Genomic DNA, 20930 nt, shown 5'->3' with positions numbered 1-20930 from the left:
GATGTGGCCTCTGAGCTGTACCTCGAAGGCAGAGAAGTGTGACAATAAGAAAGGGATGATAGGGAGGCAATCAGAAGGTATAAACAGAAAATTTAAATCCCCTCCATTTTTGAGCTTCTAAGAATGTCTTTAGAGCAGATCATCACTTGCCACCCTTCCCAGTCCCCTCACTCATACCCCTTCTTTCCAGTCCACCCTGTCTGGAGGCTGTAAAACATTTGACACATCATTTCCTGCCGATGTAAATCACAGACTGATTTGTGATACTGGTTCTCAGTTTTTACCATCCCCCAGGTGGACACAGCCCCATTAGTCGGGATAAGACCCCAAGCAGAGCCAGTCTTTCCACAGGATGGCACATGGGGAAACTGCTTACCCACCAGCACATTCCTGGCTCTGCTCCCAGATAACTTTATGTTCTCTGGTCCTGGGTTTGCTCCTTAGTTGGATGCACCTCAGTTCACTTGCTGGAGCACTGATGTGTGACTGTTTAACTGCTGCTGCTTCCTGTTGCTGGGACTCTGGGCTTCAGGGAGCATGGAAAGGAGAAAAGAAAGAGAGCTTTATATGAGGTAAGCCTTGACAGTAATAATAAATGCCAAAGACTAACTTGCATTCAGACAGTGCTTAACAATTTACAAAGCCCTAGAGAACTCCTATTCATCCTTCAAGACCCTGCACAAATGTTACCTCTTTTCATCAAATTCAACTCTCCCAGGAAGATGATCCTTCCCTCTACACTTGATAAAACCTCCATTGTTGCCCTTATTGCCTTCTAGTAAATTTATTTGTGTAAATGTCTCATATCTTTCATTAAACCATCAGCGCCTTCAGGATAGATTTCTTCTCTCCCAGTAAGACATGTTTATTTCTTTCTGGGGTTTTTCTTTTTCTCTTCATTTTTGTGGCACTAGGATTGAACCCAGGGCCTCACACATACTAATCAAGTTCTTTACCACTGTGCTACATCCCCAGATCTTTTTAGTTTTAATTTTGAGATAGTCTCACTAAGATGTGCAGGCTGGCCTTAAACTTGTGATCCTCCTACCTCAGCCTGCCAAGTAGCTGAGATTACAAGCATGTGGCTCATGTTTCTTTTCTTTTCTTTTTGAGACAGGGTTTTGCTATGTAATTCATGCTGGCCTTTAACTCACTATGTAGCCCAGGATGGCCTCAAACTTATGGCAAATCGCTTGCCTCAGCCTCCCGAGTGCTGAGATTACAGGCATGCACCACCACAACTGGCTTGTGTTTCTTTTTTTTTCTTTTTCTTTTAAATTCTTTTATTGGTACATTTTAGGTATACAATACGTTTACATTTATCATTGGGTGCTTGTAGCTGTACATGATGAATCTTGGTCCTTATTTTTTTACCCATTAGCTGTGTGCCCTTCACCCTCTCCACCCTTCCCTATTTACATAGACTTCATTTCCATTTTTTTTTCTTTTCATGTAATTTTTCCTTTCCCATCATTCCTTTCCCCTACCCCTCCCACCACTCCTACCCCTTTGGAGCTTTCTTCCTAATTCAATTATCAATTATTCCTTTTAATCATTTTAACCCTTATTTACACTTTCAGTTTCTCACACCAGAGAAACTATTCGGTATTTACACATGTGTGTCCTATTTATTTCACTTAAGAGTATGACCTCCATATGCATCCATTTAGCTATAAATGACTCTAGTTTCTTGTTCTTTATGACTATTACTCCATTTTATTAAAAAACCACATCTTTATCCAGTTTCCAATTGATGGGCGCTTGGGCTGTTTCCAAGCTTTAGCTATTACAAACTGGGCCACTATAAACATGGGTGCACATATATTACTGTAGTATGATTCTTTTAATTCTTTTGGGAAGATACCCAGGAGGGGAATAGCTGGGTCAAATGGGACCGCTAGTCCTAGTTCTTTGAGGTATCTCCATACTGACTTCCACAGTGGTTGCACCAGCCTGCACTCTCACCAGCAATGGAGAAGGGTTCCTTTCTCCCCATATCCCTGCCAGCATTTGCTATTGGTTGATTTCTTGATAGCAGCCATTCTTTCTGGGGTGAGGTAGAATCTCAGTGTTGTTTTCATCTGCATCTCTCAAATGACCAGTGATGTTGAACATTTTTTCATATATTTATTTGCTGCTTTTACTTCCTTGTCTGAGAAATGTCTGTTCATTTCAGATGCCCATTTTTGAATTGGGTCTTTGAATTTGGGGGGGTCTGATTTTTTTCAGTTCTTTAGATATTCTAGATAGTAGTCCTTTGTTTGAGGTAAAGCTGCTAAAATTTTTTTCCCACATTGTAGGTTGTCTGTTAGCTTTACTGGTGGTTTCACTTGCAGTGCAGAAGCTTTTTAATAAGATGAGATCCCAGTTGTTGATTCTTGGTGCTAGTTCCTGAGCTACTGAGGTTTTGTGCATAAAGTCTTTTCCTATGCTAATGTCAAGACTTCTACCTAACTTATCTTACAGCAAGTTTAGTGTTTCTGTTTTAATATTTAGATCTTTAATCCACTTCGATCTTAGTTTAGTGCATGGTGATAGACATGGGTCTAGTTTTAATCTTTGGCAGGTTGAAATCCAGTTTTTCCAACACCATTTATTAAATAGGCTATCTTTCCTCCAATGAGGGTGGTTGGCTCCTTTGTCAAAGATGAGGTGGCTGAGTATGTCTGGAGTTGTTTCTGCATCTTCTAATCTATTCCACTGATCCTCAGGTCTGTTCTTTTGCCAGTACCATGCTGTTTTTATCACAGTAGCTTTCTAGTATAGTTTCAAGTTGGGGATTGTAATATGCCCTGCCATGTCTCTGTTGCCTAGAATTGCTTTTGCTATTCTAGTTATCTTCTGGTTCCATATGAATTTTTGGATTGTTTTCTCTAGTTCTGTGAAGTATATTGTTGGAATTTAAATTGGCACTGCATTAAATCTACATAGTAGTTTTGGAAGTATGGCCATTTTCACTATATTGGTTCTTCCTACCCAGGAACAAGGGATGTCTTTCCATTTTCTTGTATCCTCTTCGATCTCTTTTTTCAGAGTGCTGTAGTTTTCAGTGTCGAGGTCTTTTGCTTCCTTTGCTAGATTGATTCCTAGATTTTTCATTTTTGGATGCTATTGTAAAAGGAATTGTTTCCCGAATTTCTTTCTCAGTGATTCTGCTATTTGTGCATAAGAAGGTTATTGTTTTTTGAGTGTTGACCTTATATCCAGCTACTCTACTGAATCTGTCAATTAGGTCAGAAGTCTTTTGGCCGAGTTTTTTGGGTCTTTTATGTAAAGTATCATATCATCAGCAAATAATGACAGTTTAACTTCTTCCTTTCCTATCTTTATTCCTTTTATTTCTTTCTCTTTTCTAATTGCTATGGGTAATGTTTCCAGAACTATACTGAATAGGAGTGGTGATAGTGGGCATCCTTGTCTTGTTCCTGATTTTAGCATGAAAGTTTTCAGTTTTTGGCCATTTAGTATGATGTTGGCTGTTGGTTTTTATAGATAGTCTTAATCCGGTTGAGATAAAGACCTTCGATTCCAATTTTCTGTAGCGTTTTTATCATGAATGGGTGTTGGATTTTGTCAAATGCTTTTTCTGCATCTCTTGAGATGATCATATGGTTTTTGTCCTTGACTCTATTAATATAGTGTATTACATTTATTGATTTATGAATATTGAACCATCCTTGCATCCCTGGGATAAATCCAACTTGGTCAGGGTGTATGATCTTCTTGATGACCCTCTATATTGTGTTTGCCAGTATCTTGTTGAGGATTTTTGCATCTATATTCATTAGGGAGATTGGCCTATTGTTCTCTTTTTGGGTTAGGTCTTTCTCTGGTTTTGGAATCAAAGTAACACTTGCTTCCAGGAATCAATTTGGAATTATTGCTTCCCTTTCAATTTCCTTGATGAGTTGAAAGAGTAATGGCATTAGTTCTTCTTTAAATGTCTTGTAGAATTCAGCAGTGAAGCCATCTGGACCTGGGCTTTTCTTTGTTGGTAAATTTTTTATTACATTTTCAATTTCACTCATTGTAATTGGGGTGTTTAGAATTTCTATATCTTCTTCATTTAACTTTGGCAATTCGTATGTATCTAGGAATTTGTCCATTTCTTCTGTGTTTTCCATTTTATGAGAGTACAGGTTCTCGAAGCAAGTATTGATGATTCTCTGGATTTCTGCTGGGTCTGTTGTGACTTCACCTTTTTCGTTCTTAATTGCATGGATTTGAGCCTTTTCTTTCCTTTTTTTTAATAAGGTTGGCTAAAGGTTTATCGATTTTATTTATTCTTTCAAAAAACCAACTCTTTGATTCATTAATTTTTTGTATCGTTCTCTTAGTCTCCATTGAATTGATTTCTGCTCTGATCTTTTTTTTTTTTTTGGTACTGGGGATCGAACTCGGGTCCTAGTGCTTGCGCAGCAGGCAGCAAAACCACTGAGCTAAATCCCCGGCCCTTCTGCTCTGATCTTTATAGTTTCCTCCCTTGAGCTTTGGATTTGTTATGTTCTTCTTTTTCTAGCAGCTTGAGGTTCTGCATTAGGTTATTTGTCTGAGTTCTCTCTGTTTTTCTAATGTGGACATTCACTGCTATGAATTTCCCTTGTAGAACTGCTTTCATTGTGTCCCATAGATTCCTATATGTTGTGCTGTCATTATCATTTACTTGTAGAAACTGTCTAATTTCTTCTTTAATTTCCTCTGTGACCCATTGGTTGTGGAGAGTGTTATTCAATTTCCATGTGTTTGTGGGGCTTTTGCGATTTCTTATGCTATTGATCTCCAAATTTTATTGCACTATGGTCTGATAATATACAGGGGGTAACTTCAGTTCTTTTACATTTACTTAGACATGTCCTATGAGCTAGCATGTCATCTATTTTGGAGAATGACCCATGTGCAGCTGAAAAAAATTCTGATTTTGTGGGGTGGAACATTCTATAAACATCTATTAAGTCCATTTGTTCAATAGCTTGGTTCAGTTCTAGAAGTTCATTATTAATTTGTCTAGATGATCTGTCTATTTGTGATAATGGGCTATTGAGGTCCCCTACTACAACTGTATTAGTGCTTATTTGATTTTTCATGTCCATTAGTATTTGTTTTGTATAGTTGGGGGCATTTGTATTTGGTGCACATATATTTAGGATTGTCATCTTTTCCTCTTGGATTGTTCCCTTCACAAGGATGTAGTGACCATCTTTGTCTCTCTTAATTAATTTCGGTTTGAAATCTACTTTGTCTGCAAATAAGGTTGCTACCCCTGCTTTTTTCTGGGTTTCTGTCATGTGGAGAACTGTTTTCCATCCTTTTACTTTCAGTCTATGAATTTCTTTTTGAGTTAGGTGTGTTTCTTGTGGGGTTTTTTTGTTTGTTTGTTTGTTTTGTTTTTTTGGTACCGGGGATCGAACTCGGGTCCTTGCGCTTGCACAGCTGGTGGTGAAACCACTGAGCTAAATCCCCAGCCCTAGGTGTGTTTCTTGTATACAGCATATTGCTGGATTTTGCTTCTTAATCCATTCTGTCAGACTATTTCTTTTTCTTTTTCTTTTTTTTTTATTTTTGGTACCGGGGATCGAACTTGGGTCCTTCCACTAGTCTATTTCTTTTGATTGGTGAATTGAGCCCATTAACATTGAGAGTTATAATTGATAGATATGGACTCATCCTTGTCATGATATTTTGCTGTTGTTGGCTCCTTTATTTCTTTTTTTCCCCCCGTCTCTTTAGTTTCTTACCTCACCCAGTGGCTTCCCTCTGTTGGGCCTCATGGAGTTGTGACCTTCATTGTCTTTTTCTAGGATATTGTTTAGAATTGTTTGGAGAGCTGGTTTGGTGTTCATGAAATTTCTCAGGTGTTTTTTGTTGTGGAAGTATCTAATTTCCCCATCCATTTTGAAAGATAATTTTGCAGGATACAACAGTCTAGGTTGGAAGTGATTTTCTTTTAGGGCTTGAAATACTCCACTCCAGGCTCTCCTTGATTTGAGGATTTGTGTTGAGAAGTCTGCATGATTCTGATGGGCTTTCCTTTGTAGGTGATTTGTTTCTTTTCTCTAACTGCTTGTAGGATTTTGTTCTTCTATTGGTTTTCGTGGATCTTGACTATTATAAGTCTAGATGTAGATTTTTTTTTAATCATGGCTAGTTGGAGTTCTATATGCCTCACTTATCTGTATGTTCAATTCTCCACCTTTATCTGGGAAGTTTTCTACTATTACTTCTGTGAACAGATTTTTTTTATGTCAATTGTGCTTTCTCCTGTTTTTTCATGGACTCCTATCAGTCTTATGTTATTCTTCTTTGCATCATCTAGCAGCTGCTGGATTGATTTCTTGTGGTCCCTTACTATTTTGAAGAAATCTCTGTTTTCATCGTCCTTAACAGCAATCCTGTCTCTATATCTGATATTCTATCTTCAGATTCCCTTAATCTGCTCTACATGCTTTCAGTGGAGTTTTTAATCTCCTGAATATCTGTTTGAATCTGTTTCATGGATTCCATTTCTTTCTTATGTTGGGCAATGATGGTTTCCATTTCTTTCTTATGGTGGGCATTCATGGCTTCCAGCATGTTTCTGAGCTCATCTATTTTTTTTATCTGTTTCTGTTCAAGAGCCTCTAATCATGTCTTTCACTCTGCTCACCATCACTGCAGGTATCTGGGAAATTATTTCTGGTTTGAATTTTTCTAGAGCCTCATTCATCTGTTTTGTTATTTCCTGTGCTAACAGTTCAGGGTGTTCAGGTGGTTGATTATCAGACTTTTCCACCTCGTTTCCCCCCAGAATTTGCCTTTTGTGGGGTGGAAGTCTGAGTTTGTGCCTTACTTAAATGTCTTCTCATTTTTGTTTTTGGTACTGTCCTTGGTTCAGTTCCTGGGTTGATACTTTTGAAGTTGTTTATTATAAGTATCTTTGTTGATTTAGAACACTTATGGAATTATTTAGAACACTTATGGAATGATTGCTTCTCAGAGGTGTCTTCCACATATAGCTGGTCTTTAGGTTTTGAGTCTCTAATGGCTCTGAGGCTGTCTCATTTTCATTATACCAGGAAAGACAACTGATTAATCATTCATGACACCTTAGCCCAAGTGATAAAATCAGCAACAAAGTAGCATCAAGTACCTCTTAGAAAATGACAATTTGTGGTAGTTATTAATCGATCACCTTTAACTGTGTGAATTAAATCTAAATCAAGGACCAACCCAACATATGTTTATAGTGAATAAACTCTTCAATATAGCAACTCTACCCTTTGGGATGGGGAATTAGAAGGCATTGGGGAGGGAGGAATAGGTAAGTAGAAGGATAGGGGAAGGTTATCAGTGAGGCCAAAGGGCACAGACAAGAGAAGGAAAGAAAAGAAAAGAAAGATAAAGAAGAAATATGAATTAGAGGCAGAACAGGAACACAAAGGGAGATGAAGAACAATGTCAGACAGCAAGACAGTGAGGCAGAGAGAGAGAAAGAAAAGAGAAAAGAAAGAAAAAGATAAAAATGTTAAAAGTAGCAAAAGGAAAAAAAATTAAAAATAAGAGCAAAAAAATAGTGGTAATTTTGAAAATAACAAATAAAAGATAAAAATGAAGGGCTTCCTTCAGGGTGTGTCTCTGCTGTCACAATAGACAACGTGGGCAGCGGTGCTCAGTTGTAAGTCAATGAGTCTCAGTAAGCTAGTCCCAGACCTGTGAGATTCAGGCAGATTTCTGGCTGCAAGTCCAAAGCTGAGCTCCTTGACCTCCTGCAGGGTTGAATTCTGCCATGTTCTACTGCAGGTTCCAGCTGCCTTTTCCCTGAAGATAGTCCAGATTCCGATGGGAGGTGATGATCGCTCCAACTTACCAAGCAAGGTCTGGTGTGCCTTTATTGCACAGGTTCTCTTTACTTTTTCAGTAGGTTTCAGTTTTCATTAGGGAGCCTGAGAGAGGCCCTCTGTTTTTCACTTCTGCAGCTCAGGACAATGGTCTTTATGCCCCCTGTGCCTCTGTAGCGTGGATCCAAGTCCAGTTAGGTCTCCTGATCACAACTGGGTGTAGAGAGCTGGACTGAGCAGAGCGCACTCAGCCCGCGCCTGCTCTGCCCTTGTGCACAGCTAAGCTGGGGGCTGGTGGGCGTGCCCGGGTTGTGTTTCTTTTTTTAAAGTAATATTAATGTTGATTATACATAATTTTCTAGTTATAAAAGTAAGTCACAATAATACAAATTGTATATATAAAAGAATAATAAAGAAAAGTTTAAATATCCTATAATTTCATCACCCACATAAAACCATTGGTAACATTTTTACCATATCTTAGGCCTTACCATATAAATGTTAAAAATGAGTAAACATATACTGCACACATGTACTAAAAAACTAAAACAATAAAAAGAAAGAGAAAATAAATGTAAATCAGCTTTATTTAATCCTTTACCATGTAAGCATGTATAATTTTCATTTGTCAATCAAAACTAAAATTTAATTTTTTTTTTTTTTTTTGGTACCAGGGATCAAACTTGGGTCCATGCACTTACGAGGCAGGTGGTGGAACCACTGAGCTAAATCCCCAACAATCAAAACTAAAATTTAAAGAGTTAAAAAAGTAAAAATGGAACATAAGATACATGTGTTTTTATAGTATGATTTTATCATCTGTTCTATTATTTTGACTGCCAGGCATGGTGGCACACCCTTGTAATCCCAGCACTATAGTGACTTTGAGACCATAGAAAGACCCTATTTCAAAAACCGAAAGAAAAAATATATATATATATATATTAATAGCTGCACTATTCATTCAATTAATCTAATAATTTTCTCATTGTGGGACATTTGAAATTTTTCTTTTTACTGTTTTACAAATAATATTGTAGCAATTAGCTGTGTATGTATCTTTGTCTGCATCTCAAATATTTCCTAGAATGGAATGCTTCCTAGAGATGGAATTTCTAGGCGAGCTGGTCTAAACACTTTAAAGTTTCATGATGCTCACTGCCAAATTGCCCTAAGAAAGCAAAACCAATTTATAATTTCCCCAATAAATGAATGTGCCCTTCTCACATTCCCTGACCAACATTATCAACCAATTTATATTTCACCAAATCCAGGATTCTCTTCACAATGCCCTCCTGAGGTGATTTTCTTAAACAGCCAAAATTATACAACAGGCTTAGAGCTGACTTCTTCCAAGACTTCAATCTAGAATGATTCATTTATTTGCACAATGTTTCGACTACTTTAAGCATTTCTGTAAGTTTCATTTGAAAATGGGCTGCAAAACAGAAAACACAATTTTTAACATCTAAATTGCAATATGTTTCTTTTTGGGGAGTGATTGTTGACATTTAGCAACAGTTAAATGTCAGTTGGAACTCTTGGTGAAGGAGATGAACTGCAGCTGGGTTTGGGGTTAATCTTGAGATATAATTGTACAGTAATGAGATTGAGATCTTGTTGTGACTTGTAAAGAGGAGTTCTGAGCTGTAGTGGCACCATCAGAGTAAAAGCTAAGCCTCCCAGTGTGACCATTCCAAAGCAGCTACAATGTGGTAGAGGTATAAGGCTAGCACATATATTTAGAGAACCCCTTCTTTCTTGTGATTTCATCATTTCTCCATGTATAGCCCCAAATACAGACAATAATTTCAGAACTGATCTCATCACTTTTTTTTTCAACAAGCCTGTGACTCTGCAACCAAAAACTTAGAGAGCCTGTTTAGGAAGAGTGTGGGACATGTGTAGCAGTGGAAAGAGCCCTCAGGCTGCAATCAGAAATGTTGCATCTGGCAGAGGGTCTCAGAAGATGGGCCAGAAGACCCTCCATCTCTCTTCAGGTCCTTGCCTTCACTCCATTGAAGAATGAAGAAGAGGGGCTCTTAGTGGAAAATGGGAGAGTCAAGACTGATATAGTGCAAACTAAAAGTTTATTTAAAGTGTGGCAAATGCAGAAGAAGGAGAAGAAGAGCTATTTTAACAGCATAGTGGGCCGCAAGAGAGGGGGCATCCTGCCTGGGATGCCCAGTAAGTTTGAGGGTAAGCTGGTTTCTAAAAATAACTGTTTCACTGACTGGTGTGGTATAAGCCAATCAAGGTCTTAGCCTTTGTTTCTAGGAAGGGGACAAGGTCAGTTGGGGATTTCTTTCTCTCTCTTTTTTTTTTTTTTTGGTACTGGGGATCGAACTCAGGACCTTGAGCTTGGGAGGCAGGTGTCGAACCACTGAGCTAAATCCCCGGCCCAGTTGGGGATATCTTAAGCATACAGTAAGTGTGAGTACCATTTTCATAAAAGATAAAGTAGGGTACATCTTTTCAAGCACATGGTACACAATAAGCATGTGATGATTTTTACAATCATCAGCCACAGATAAGCATGTAGTGATTTTACAATGTTAGTCATTTGAGGTTTTCCCTGGGTTTTTTATGCCCCTCAAATCTGTCCTTATAGAAAGAACTAAGGTGGCATGTAATTCCAGCTACTAGGAAGGCTGAGGTAGGAGGATCACGGTGAATTTGAGGAGTTCTAGGCCAGCCTGGACTACATAGTGTGACACTGCCTCAAACAAAAACAAAAACAAAAGTGAAAGGAAAGAAGGAAGGAAGGAAGGGAGGGAAGGAGGGAGGAAGGAAAATGAAAGGAAAGAAAATGAATGTGATACCGAGCTCTTCCTCTTACCATTTGTATGTCAGGCCTCATTTTAAAAGAGGATGCCATTTCACAAAGTTATGAAGAGAAATAGAGAATACAGTATGTCTAATCACATAGAGAGATACAGACATATGAAATACCAAACACTCATTGAGTACTGATTTCATGGCAGAGCTATGCTTTCTATCGATATGGCAGACCTTGTTGATTGACCACTCCAAAGCCATTTATCCATTGCTACCTCCTCCCACAGGTCCCTTGTAGTTAGGGGTGCTCATGTGACCCACCAATGGCCAATGAGTTTTAGGCAGAACTCTGCTGGTAGTTATTGTGCGAGCTTTTACCCTCCTGATAAAACAGTACTTCTGAGTCTGATTTGGCTACTCATGCCAACCTTGAACCTGCAGGTGATGGCTAGGCATCACAACTATCTTATAACCAAGATAGAAAGGCCAAAGGAACGCATCTCTGAAATTCTTGTTGTGCTAGAAATTAACTACTTATTTAAATCATCTTAGCTATTATTACTTGCAGCTGAAATATACACTATGTGATATAGCTGCATAAAAAGTGCATACACAGAACAGACGCTCAATAAAGAGTAGCTATTTACACTCACATTCACCTACAACTTCTCCATCCAGAGAACTAATGTTACTAGTGAAGGTCACTCTTTATACTTGTGCAGCACTTGATGATTTTCAAAATATTTTTATGTCCCTTGTGTCCCTTCTTCCTTATAACTCTGCAAAGATGACAATTTCTTTTTAATCAAGACTTCTTTTAATTACAAAAGGATCTTCAAGAAGCTTTTAGAATGCTATATTTTCTCCCCTGCCGCCATTCCACACTCCTAGGGCAGAGAAGGTGAGCCAATCCCAGTGCCCAGGAAGAGGCTCCCCTGCCATCATTCCACACTTCTAGGGCAGAGAATGTGAGCTGTGCGGGCACCAGAAGCACCCCCCTCCCCGTGGAAATGAGAAGACACATAAACAAGCCTCAAAAACAGACTTCTAGATCACCTACAGCAACTCCAAAGGGAAATGAGATGGACCACTCTGATACTCAACCACCTGGACTCGCTGAACTGGCAACAAAAGAGGATCTGGAAAAAATGAAATCAGAAATAAGTTCTCAGATAACAGCAAAGATTGTGCCCATAGTGCAAGACATGATTAATAAATCTAGAGAGGACACAGATAGAAAAATAGAGGATCTGAGGAACATGATGGAATCCCAACATAGGAAACAAATGGAATCCATAAAACAGATGCAAACAGATTTCCAGGAGATTGAAAACTCCATTGAAAGTCTACGCAGCAGAATGAACCAATGTGAGGACAGAATTTCAGATACAGAAGACAGGATTGCAATTAGTGACCAGGAAAAGAAAAATTGCTTTAAAATTGTAAGGGGCCACAAGAAATCAATCCAGCAGCTGCTAGATGATGTGAAGAAGAATAACATAAGACTGATTGGAGTCAATGAAGAAACAGGAGAGAGTGCAGATGACATAAAAAAGCTGTTCACAGAAGTGATGGCAGAAAACTTCCCAAGCAGGGGAAAAGAACTTGACAGACAGGGGCTGGAGATTTAGCTCAGTGGTTTCGCTGCCTGCTGTGCAAGTGCAAGGACCCGAGTCTGAATCCTGGTACCAAAAAAACAAAAGAACTTGACATACAGATAAGTGAGGCATATAGGACTCCAGCTAGCCTTGATCAAAAAAAACTACACATAGGCATATAATAGGATTCCAGGAACCCAACAGAAGAACAAAGTTCTACAAGCAGTGAGAGAAAAGAAACAAATCACATACAAAGGAAAGTCCATCAGAATCACAGCAGACTTCTCAATGGAAACCCTCAAGGCAAGAAGAGCTTGGAGTGATGTATTTCAAGCCCTAAAGGAAAACAGCCTCCAACCCAGATTGATGTATCCTGCAAAACTATCTTTCAAAATTGATGGAGAAATAAGATACTTTCAGGATAAAGAGCACCTTAGGAACTTTATGAATAACAATCCAGCACTCCAAAAAATTTTAGACAATATCCTAGGAAAAAACAATGAGGATCACAACCCCAGGAAGCCCAGCAGAATCAATCCATTGGGTGTGACAAATTAAATGCAAAGGAGGAGAAACCAACAAAAAGAAAAAGTCATGACAAGGCTTTTAAAACTTTTAACTTCATCTCCCTAATAAGTACATAATTCAATCTTGTTATTGTTCATGATTACTATTTTTCTGATTCTAGTGATGCACACCTTTCCTTGTGCTGTACTGGCTATTTATCATCTTCTTATGTCTACTTTTTCATTGCGTTGTCTATTAATGAGCTGTAAGAGTTCTTTATATATTCTGGTCATAGGTTATATGCATTGTAAATATGGTCTGTTTAAGGACTACTTTTCATTTGAACGATGTCATTTAAAGTTCTAAATTTTGATGGAATCTCATTTATCAATTTTTTTCTTTTATACATCATGTTTTTTGTATCCTAGGAAGTTCTTGCCTACCCTAAATTCAAAAACATTTTCCCCTATAATTTCTTCTTAAAGTTTTATACGTTTAGGCTTTCATATTGAGGTTCATAGATTCTTTCAAGTTATTTTTATGTATGGAAATAAAGGGTTGAGGTTAATTTTTTATATACAGATACCAGGTGTTCTAGTGCTATTTGCTGAAAACACTATCTCTTCCTCAGCTCTTGAATTGAGTTTATATTCTAAAAAATGCTAATGTTAAATAATGTTTCAAAACTCAGTGGACTATGTATGTGTGGTTCTATTTCTAGATTCTCTGTTTTATTCCAATGATCTATATGTCTTTCCTTATACCAACAGTGCCTTAATTACTGTAGTTTTAGAGGAAGTCTTAAAATTAGGTACTAAATGTCTTCCAACACTGTTTTTGTTTTTTTTTTTTTACTTTTCTAGGTCCTTTGTACTCCTATATAACTTTTAAATTTCAATATCCAATTCTTCATTTATAGTAAGTATACATAGACCTGAATTTTTATATATACCTTCTGTTTTCTAATCCTGCTAAATTCAAGTACAAGTTCTCCGGGTCCTAGAGATTTCTTAGTATTTTCTCTGTAGATGATCATTTCATCTACATATAAAGATTTTACTTCTACCTTGCCAATCCCATCCTAATTGTGTCATTTTATTGCCAGACTATTTTGGTTTAGGCCTATGTTTCAAAGTTTAATGGACAGATGAAGAGTAAGCATATCTGCCCTTGTTCCCCACCTTAAGGAGAAAGCATTGTATCTTCTCCATTCATATAAGGCGTTCTCCCTGGAAGTATGGAGTACATGTCTTTAATCTGTTGAGAAGGTTCTGTTCTACTTCTAGTCTCCTGATAGCTTTTACCATGAACAGCTGTAGAATTTAGTCCAATACTTTTTCTCCAACTACTGACAGGATCATATGGCTTTTTCCTTTCCTCTGTTAAAATGATGACTTTTGGGGGTGGATCTTCCAATGCTGAACCAACACTGCCATCCCTATAACAAAACCACTTTCTACATCCTGCCAGATCTGACTTCCAATAGTTTGTTTTGTTAAACAAATTTCTATTTATGTTCATACATTTTTCTTCTATTATCTTTATCCAGTTTTAGGATTAGCACAATGTTGATTTCCTAAAATGAGGGGAGAAGTGTTCCTTTTTTTTCCTGCTTTAAATGTTTGATATAATTTATCAGTTAAAATGTATATGACCCTGTTGTTGTCATATAGGTAGGTTTTCAAGCTAGGAATATACTTTAATAGGTGCTATTCAAATTTTATATTTCCTCCAGAGTTAGTTTCATTAATTTGTCTTCCAAGGTACTTCTTAGAAGTTGTCAAATTTATTTCAAAACAGGTTTTTGAAATATGCTTTCTATAGCGTTTTAAATTCTGTAAAATTTGTGGTAATGTCTCCTAGATCTTGATAATGTAATTTAAAAAAATGTATCATTGATATTGTGTAACAGGAAGAAGTGGTCTAAAGGAGCAGGGGAAGTGGGAGGGGTAGGGCAAAGGAAAAAAGGGAAAAGAAAAAATATGAGAAAAGGAAACAAATGGAAACAAAGTCTTTGCAAATAGGGAAGGGTGGAGGGGGTGAAAGGAGGGCAGGGGAAGGGAAAAAAATAAGAACCAAGATACTCATGTAATGGTACAGGATCCCAATGATGAATGTAACTGTATTTTATATCTAAAATGTACCAATAAACTTAATGGGAAAAAAAATAATTTCTGTAAAATCTGTGGTAATGTCTCCTAGATTTTGATACTGTAATTTAAAAAATGTATAATTGATATTGTGTAATAGGATGTAAAGGTCTAAAGGAGCAGGGGAAGTGAGAGTGGTAGGGGAAAGGAAAAAAGGGAAAAGAAAAAATATGAGAAAAGGATAAAAATGGAAACAAAATCTTTGCAAATAGGAAAGGGTGGAGGGGGTGAAGGGAGGGCAGGGGAAGGGGAAAAAAATAAGAACCAAGATACTCATGTAGGGCTGGGAATTTAGCTCAGTGGTTCCAGCGCCTGCCTCACAAGCACAAGGTCCAGAGTTCGATCCCGGTACCAAAAAAAACTCATGTAATGGTACAAGATCCCAATGATGTATGTAAATGTATTTTATACCTAAAATGTACCAATAAACTTAATGGGGAAAAAAATAGAATGCTATATTTTGCACATAAGCTTGTGTTCCCATTTCCTTCCTGCCTCCATCCTTCCTTTCTTCTTTGATTCACCACTCTGGGCCTGTTTTTCTCAGACCTATCTGTTCTGCTGTGTTGTGCTCTGTAGCATAGAGAGACTGATCCATGATTCATTCAGGCTACAAATCCAGGTCCTAAGACATCTAACTTCCAGCTGAGTTTGGCCAAAGGGAGATACTAGCAGGAGACTGAGGGTGGCTGGAGAGAGGAGGAACAGGCCAGCTGTTCCTTCTTCTCCCTATCTGCCTTGGGATGGTGGCTCTTTGGCTACATGTCCTCCATGGCTCTTGCTCCCACTTTCAGGCCTGCTAGGGTTCAAGCTTCAGATACATGAAATGACTCCTGGGCCCTGGTGATTCTATTTCCTCCCTGTTCCCCCTATTTTATGAGGTAGTAGTTTCCTGCTCTTAAGCTCTAGGATGTTTCTCTGTTCTCTATCCCATCACTCATGAAATCAGTTTCCCTCTCTCTCTCTCTCTCTCTCTCTCTCATCCTTCCCTCCTTCTTTGTGCTAGGGAACAAACCTAGAGTTTTGAGAAAGATAAGCAAATGCTCTATCACTAAGAAGCATCCTTAGCTCCATTCTATCCTAAAACTTTAAAATGCCTTTTTCCTCACTAAGTTAGACCTTAGGTATCCTCACTGATCCACTGTACCTTTGCAGGGCACCAACTCAAGGCCAAGCTCTGTACAAGATGCACAGAGCAAGAGGTACTCCCTAAGGAAGGAAGCAAAAAGCCTGAGTATGACATTCCCAAAACCTAGGAAAACTTATAGGTAAGTCTGGCCATGGCCTGGGCATCCTCCTTCTCCCTGAGGCAGGCCAAAGACAGCACATGTGCAGAACTCTTGATATGTCCCCCTCACTGCCCACCTCACCAGTCAGCTTGGAGATGTTTCTGGATGATGGAGGAAATGCCTGCAGGCCTCTATATCTTCCCAACTATCCCTGCCAGGGATCTCAGGCTCAGGAGAATCCAGTTTTCCTTGTTTGCTTCCTGCTGCCTCCTCTTCTTCTCTAAACAGCCCTACCTATGAAGCAGCAGGAATGTTTTTTCAGGTATTTGCTTCAGCAAAGTTCCAGTAAAAAATGTCTATAAATGCTAACAACGGAGAAAAGCCAGACATCCTTAAGATGTCTGGATGTCTTGCCCAGTATTTTATGGACAAGCAGACTGAACACAAAAGCTATTTACCTACTTAAAGTTTTATGGCTTTGGCAATTTAGCCAACCTTTCTAAGCTTCAGTTTTTTATTCATAACATGGAGATGTGATGGCTAATTTTATGCATCCTCTTGACTAGGCTGCAGGGTGCCCACTGAGTTAGCACAACATTATTTCTGGGAGCATCTGTAAGGTTGTTTCCAGAAGAGATTAGCATTTGAATTAGTAGACTCAGTAATGCAGATGGTAGGCATCATCCAATCCACTGAAGGCTTAAATGGAACAAAAAAGTGAAGGAAAAACCAATTCCTTCTCTTTTCTTGAGCTGGAACATTCATCTCCTGCCCTTATACACTTGCATTTCTGGTTCTCAGGCCTTCAGGCTCGGATGAGAACTACTTCATTGAGTTTCCTGTTTCAGCCTGCAGGTAGCAGACTGTGGAACATCTCCGCTCCATAACTGCGTCAGCCAATCCCTCATAATAAATCTCTAAATATACATATCTCTATATCCTATTGCTTCTGTTCCTGTGGAGAACACTGACTAATATATGAGATAATAAAAATCTACTTGGTGGAATGATTGGTTTTGATCTGTTAACTTCCAGAAACATGGCCAACTATACTAATGTAGGTGAATCTCCCTTCCCAACTGTGATGGTTAATTGATTGTGTCAACTTGAGTAAGAGAAGCTCAACTAAATTGGCTCAGCAATTCCACACCTTAGGGTGTGGAAGACCCACCCTAGGTTGGCTTGTTGCCTGGATAATATAAAGACGAAATGAAGGAGGATGGATCTGCTTCTGTTTCTTCAGAGGAACTCCAGTCTTCACCTTCACCTTGTAGGTCATCTCCTGGCTTCCAGCGCAGACTCTTCAGCTTCCAGTATAGATCCTTCAGTCTCCAGTGCAGATTCTTCTGCCTTCCATCATAGATCCATTGGCCTCCTGACATGGACTCGCATGGAACACTGACTGCAGTGAGCTCCAGACCTTTGACCGGATCCTTCCGTCCCCAGTGTGCAGACAGACCCTCTGCACTCTTCCACATCTGACTCTGTGGGTGGCCACTGAAAGCCAACCTTGTAAATTCTTATATGCTTGTATATCTTGTAAATTCTTATATGCTTGTATATCTTGCATTATATATGTTTCTCTAGTAAACACTGACTGATACATCACCCCTTGCTAAAGAAACATGGAGATGTTGGACAAAGTATACATTTTATATTTTTATTGCCAACTTTGGAAAAATGTAGAGAAAGCTCTAGAAGTCAGAAATGAAAAAAGGGTTCAAAACCAGACCAGGGTACGGGTAATATGCCTCAGAAAAACACAGTGACACAGATTTAGATGTAGATCCTAAGAGCTACAGGCAAGGGTTCCACTGTATACTAAAGAATAGGAGATGGGGCTTCAGCCCCTCCCAGGTGAAGCTGGAACTTAGATAAACCCCTTTGATTAGAAGCTCTGGGGATTCCATGAAAAGAAAACTAGAAAAAAAAATGTAACATAATATTAGAGAAGTTACAAGGAAGCTTGATGTCTGAAGAGGACTTAGGCAGGTAAATCAATGGTATTCATGAAAATCAGAGACACTACATGCAAATAGGAGTTTGAATTTACTTCAATGTGCAGGCACTCATTGAGATAAATTAACTCTAAAAAAAAAAAATCCACCCATTAAAATCCATAGTTTAGATTGAAGCAAGACTCACTAAAATTCTTAGGTTTAGGATGAAGCAAATTCAAGCTAGCTCTATAGGCATGTTTGACAAATCCATCAGGAAAAAAAATCCTCATAAGGATGCTCACAAGGAGTAACAAACCATAGGAGCAAAGAAATGACCACCATGAAGCACAGACAAACAATAAACCAGGAGGAAGAGAACCACATAGAACCTCCAGGAAATAAAAAAAGACAGATATTGAAATTAAAAACTCAAAGGATGAATTAAAATATATATTAAATCCAGATGAAGAAATTAGAGGACATTTAAGGAAATTACCCAAAATGGAGTAAAGAGAAAAACCTGAATAAGAGATTAGGATACACAAAGGATAAAAAGAGAAAGTCAAGCATATGTTTAATAAAAAGTCCAGAAGGATCTAACAGAAGAAATAGTAGAAAATCATTATTGAAAATATTATGGGTATATTAGTCAGGATTCACCAGAGAAACAGAACCAAAAGGGTATATGTGTGTGCATACATAGATATTCATATATACACATCCGTACATAAAAGAGGCTTACTATAAGGAATTGGCTCCCATGATAATGAAGACTGAAAAGTCCCACGGTTTGTAGTTAGCAAGTTGTTGACCCAGAAGAACCAATGGTCTTACACTCTGAGTCCAAAGGCTTAGGAATGAATGTTTCAGTTTGAAAGCCAGTAGTCTGGAAACCCAAGAAGAGCTGATGTTTCAGTTGGAGGTATGAAAAGACTGATGTCGCAGCTCAAGCAGCAAGGCAAGAGAAATTCCTTCTTGCCTGCAGGAGGATTCAGCCTTTTGTTCCAGTCAGGCCTTCAGTGGTTTGGAAGAGGCCCACCCCCAGTTAGAAGAGCAGTCTTTCTTATTTGGTTTGCAGATTGAAATGTTCATCTCAGCCAAAAACATCTTCATAGACAAATCAAAATAATCTCTGACCAAATATCTTAGCACCCCATGACCTAGTAAAGTTGACAAACTAACCATTACAAATGATTGATACAAAGATACTGAATAAACAATTATATAATTAGTCACTTCCCAACAAAAATTCAAAACCACAAGGCAAAGAGAAAAACATAGCAGTCCTCACTAACAAAGGAGAAATTACCAAATGGGATGTTAATTATAGTAACAGCAGCTTCCGCATCACAAAAAATGGAAACCAGAAGATAGTACAATAAAGCCCAGCCATGGTGGCCTATAATTCCAGGACTTAGGAGGCTGAGGTAAGAGGTTTGCCTCAAGTTCAAGGCCAGCCTGGGCTACATAGTGAGTTCAAGGCCAGAGTGAACTACATAGTGAGACCCTGCTTCAAAAAACCAAAATAAAACAGAAAACAAAAAAGATAGTAGGATACTTTCAGTGTGGAAAGAAAATAAATCTCAATCTATAGTTCTATACATGGTTAAATTAGTAAATAAGAGCCAAACTTTCAGACATTTTCAGACATTTCAGAGTTTACCTCATGTTCTTCTTGATTGTACACTAATGAATACACTTCAGTAATAAGCAAATTGAATCCAAAAAGAAGCCAAGAGATGTTGTAAGTGGAGGTAAATGAAACACTGGAGCCAGCACACATAAACGCAGATCGTTAAAATTTCAGGAATTTTGAGAACTGGTTTTTAGACACAGTCATTATTAAAAATTAAATTACATAAGCCTGGAATTAAGTGAACTACTTAAAAAATAAAGGTGAAAATCTTCATGATGTGTCACTTTTACTGTATTATGTTATTAACTATATTCCTGAGGTTATTTGCATCTTATACTTATAGAATATAGAAATACTATAGAACAATGTGTCACTGTGCACCTCTTCCCAACTCTGTTTATACTCAGTGACATCATATTAGTAGCTTGAGTATTCATACTCTAGAAACCAACAAATGCTACCATTGTTAAATATTTACCAGCACACCACTGAATATAAGAAGTAATGTATTGTTTATTAATACTATTTTTATGTATATACCTGAGAGAATTTAAAACATATGTCCACAAAAAACCTTGTACACAAATGTTTGTAGCAGTATTTTATATGATAGCCAAAAAGTGGAAATAATCCACATCTATCAACTGATGACTAGATCAATAAAATGTGGTATATCCACACAATGGAATATTATTGAGCCTAAAAAGGAATGAAGTATTGATGCATGCTCCAACATGAATTAATCTTGAAAATATGCTACATAAAAGAGGCAAGATATAAAAAAGCCACACATTATATGATTTCATTTATATGAAATTCTCAGAGTAGGCAAATCCATAGAGACAGGAAGTAGATTAGTGTTTGAGACAGGGGAAATTGTGAGTGACTGGTAACAGGTATGTGGTTTTTTTGCTTTTGTTTTGGAGAGGAAGATGAGAATGTTTCTAAATTAGTGTTGGCTTCTGGGTGTGGTGGTGCATGACTGTAATCCCAGCACTCAGGAGGCTGAGGCAGGAGGATCATGGAGAGTTTGAGACCAGCCTGGGCTACAAAGTGAGTTCAAGGCCAGCCTGAACTACATAGCGAGACCCTATCTCAAAAAACTTATAGCTCAGTGGCACCATGCCTGCCTTGTAAGTGCATGGTCTCTTTCTTACTTTTTGTTATTTTTTTTAAAAATCCAAGTATCAGGAAGAACAGGCAATATTTGTCTTTTTTGAGTTTAGCTTACTTCGTTCAATATGATGGTCTCCAGATTCATCCATTTCCCTACAAATT

At 38.1% G+C, this 20930-nt stretch overlaps 2 protein-coding genes across 3 annotated transcripts in view; both read right to left on the bottom strand.

Annotated features, from left to right (window-relative positions):
* The window catches only part of Emsy (EMSY transcriptional repressor, BRCA2 interacting), a 114403-nt gene extending 113893 nt beyond the window's left edge, over positions 1-510 (bottom strand). Inside the window, exon 1 of the mRNA XM_004863204.4 lies at positions 381-510. The gene's annotated coding sequence lies outside the window, so the exon portion shown is untranslated. The remainder of the gene's footprint in view (positions 1-380) is intronic.
* Gvqw3 (GVQW motif containing 3) overlaps positions 1-20930 on the bottom strand; it is a 47636-nt gene that overhangs the window by 7297 nt on the left and 19409 nt on the right. For both annotated transcript variants that reach the window (XM_087211976.1, XM_087211978.1), the window contains exon 2: positions 381-526. The gene's annotated coding sequence lies outside the window, so the exon portion shown is untranslated. The remainder of the gene's footprint in view (positions 1-380; positions 527-20930) is intronic.

The sequence above is a fragment of the Heterocephalus glaber genome, unplaced genomic scaffold (genome assembly GCF_053883595.1).
Source record: "Heterocephalus glaber isolate CG9 unplaced genomic scaffold, H.glaber_assembly_v1.0 deba00001428, whole genome shotgun sequence".
Classification (NCBI taxonomy): Eukaryota; Metazoa; Chordata; class Mammalia; order Rodentia; family Bathyergidae; genus Heterocephalus; species Heterocephalus glaber.
The sequence above is the reverse complement of the archived record's forward strand: the minus strand, read 5'-3'. Positions and strand labels throughout refer to the sequence as shown.